A 2237-nucleotide genomic window follows, 5' to 3' on the forward strand; every position below is an offset into this window, starting at 1 on the left:
ACAGCAAAAATGTTATGTTCCCTACAGTACCTAGCAGCTGTTACTAAACAACTCAGAGGCAAATTCAAAATGACACTATGATTAACACTATGTACCACTGAAGGTTGGTTGTTTTATGGTGAATATATGTAAAAACCAAACATCTCATTCTTTTAACCAATATTTTTTTAAAATCAGTAATAGTTTTAAGTCAATGACAATTCTTTTAGCTGTTTCTTCTAGTGTTTACCTTCAGGTTTCTGATACATTGTATTGCTATTTTTTGACTTCTCAGTTTAAAATGGTATCTGCATACTTACTATTATGGTAGTTGATATTTTAGATCTCTTGCACCAACACCACCAATTTCTCTGCTCTCATCCTCAAAATACAGTCAATGATATAGTTGGTTAAGTCAGTAGTTAGTTATTGCATTGAAGGAGTTCAGAACACACCACCCCAGAATATGCCTCTCTGGCATTATTGACTATTTTGAATTAAAGGCAATTGAAAAACAGCAGCTGCAAGAAAGACATTCTGATCTCCCTTCTTTTTCTTGAAAGCAGATTAAATTCCCATGTGAAAATGTCCTTCTTATACCAGAAGGAAAGAGACATTCTTATCACCAAGGGCATGCAGTCAAGCCTGAGGTAAATTTGTACAAACTGTGTTAAATTAACCCTCATCCTCCTAAGTCACTTCTCAAATCCTTTAACTGCCCCAGCCCAACCCCTTTGGCCTAATCACATTTCACAATTTGCTACTTGTCCAATTCAATATATAAGCATTCAGCTCTGCTTCTTAGGGTCTTCACTTTCCTTGTAAAGACGCCCATGTACTTGTAAAACATATATAATTACAATTTGTATGTTTTCTCCTGTTAGTCTGCTTTCTGTCAGTTTAATTTATGGCCCAGCCAGAGACCCTAAGAGAAATTATTCCTCGCCTACAGCATTATTGTGATTCTATCTATCACAGATGAGCTATTTATTTTTCATATATTGTTTTTTGTATAGTTATTAATAACTCAAAAATTTAATATGAAGCACCATATCATAAACTTTTATGTCATCATTAGGTGGTGTAGTGACTCCCCGGCTGCTGGTGCTGAAATTACTAGTAACCTCATCTCGAGAAACCAATTTTACGTGAATTGTTTTTGTTTTTTTTTTTTTTTTGAGCTGTCTTATTGATTTTACACTTTTTTGAAAATTTTGTGGGTTTTTTGTTTGTTTTTTCAGAGGGGGAAATCATTCGGTTTATTTATTTATTTATTTATTTTAATGGAGGTACTGAGGATTGAACCCAGGACCTTGTGCATGCTAAGCATGTGCTCTGCCACTGAGCTATACCCTTCCCACTGAATCATTTTCTCATCTCTAAAGTAGGGGTAATACGTGTGTCTTCCTCACAAGGTTCTTGGAAAAAGCAAAGCAAGAATAACATAGAATAATGAGATAGTAAATGTGAAAGCTCTTTGTACACTGTTGACCTGAAACAAATGGCTGCTAGATATTTCTCCAGAAAAGCTGGTTTTTTGGGGGATCAACAGAAAACTCCAGTTTGGGGTCTGCAACCATGGCCAGCCATATGCAAGCCCTTGCAGCGCAAGGGAAGGAGAATGCTTTTATATAGAGGAAAAGGAAGTTGAGAGGGCTCTAGTAAACAAAGAGTCTATGGCTTTTCACTGGCTGAGTCCTTGCCAGGAAAGAAGAGGAGTCCTTCTTCCTACTGGGCTCTGCTGTCTCCCACAGCATAAGAATTCCCCATTCTGATCTCCCAACACTAATTGAGGTTGCTGTTCAATTTTTCACAAAACTTTAAGTGTGAGAGAAATATAAAGCAAAGTAATTTTTAGATCAGGGGATTTTCACTATTTTTGACCCTGAAAGCAGGGTTCTAGATTTCATTCCTGTCCTGACTCTGGGAAAATCTTTTTATATCTGGGGTGTCTGTTTTCTAACCGGTAACGCAGACATATCAAAGTTTATGAATAATTGATATATGTCTACACGACTAGCACGATTTATTTGGATATATAACAAACTTCTGTAAACTAAGAAGTCTGTATTACTGGACAATCTCCAACTACCTACCAGCTCTGATTTGATTATTTTGCTTCTACATGAGACATTAGTTACATTCAAGCTGTCACTGTCCCCACAGACAGCACAGCAGAAACACCTAAGAAGGAGCAACTGGTTTCCTGAAGACACTGTAAGGCGGAAATGCATTATATGGTAGATTCAATAACAAAA

Source organism: Vicugna pacos, chromosome 21, assembly GCF_048564905.1.
Source record: "Vicugna pacos chromosome 21, VicPac4, whole genome shotgun sequence".
NCBI classification, from domain to species: domain Eukaryota; kingdom Metazoa; phylum Chordata; class Mammalia; order Artiodactyla; family Camelidae; genus Vicugna; species Vicugna pacos.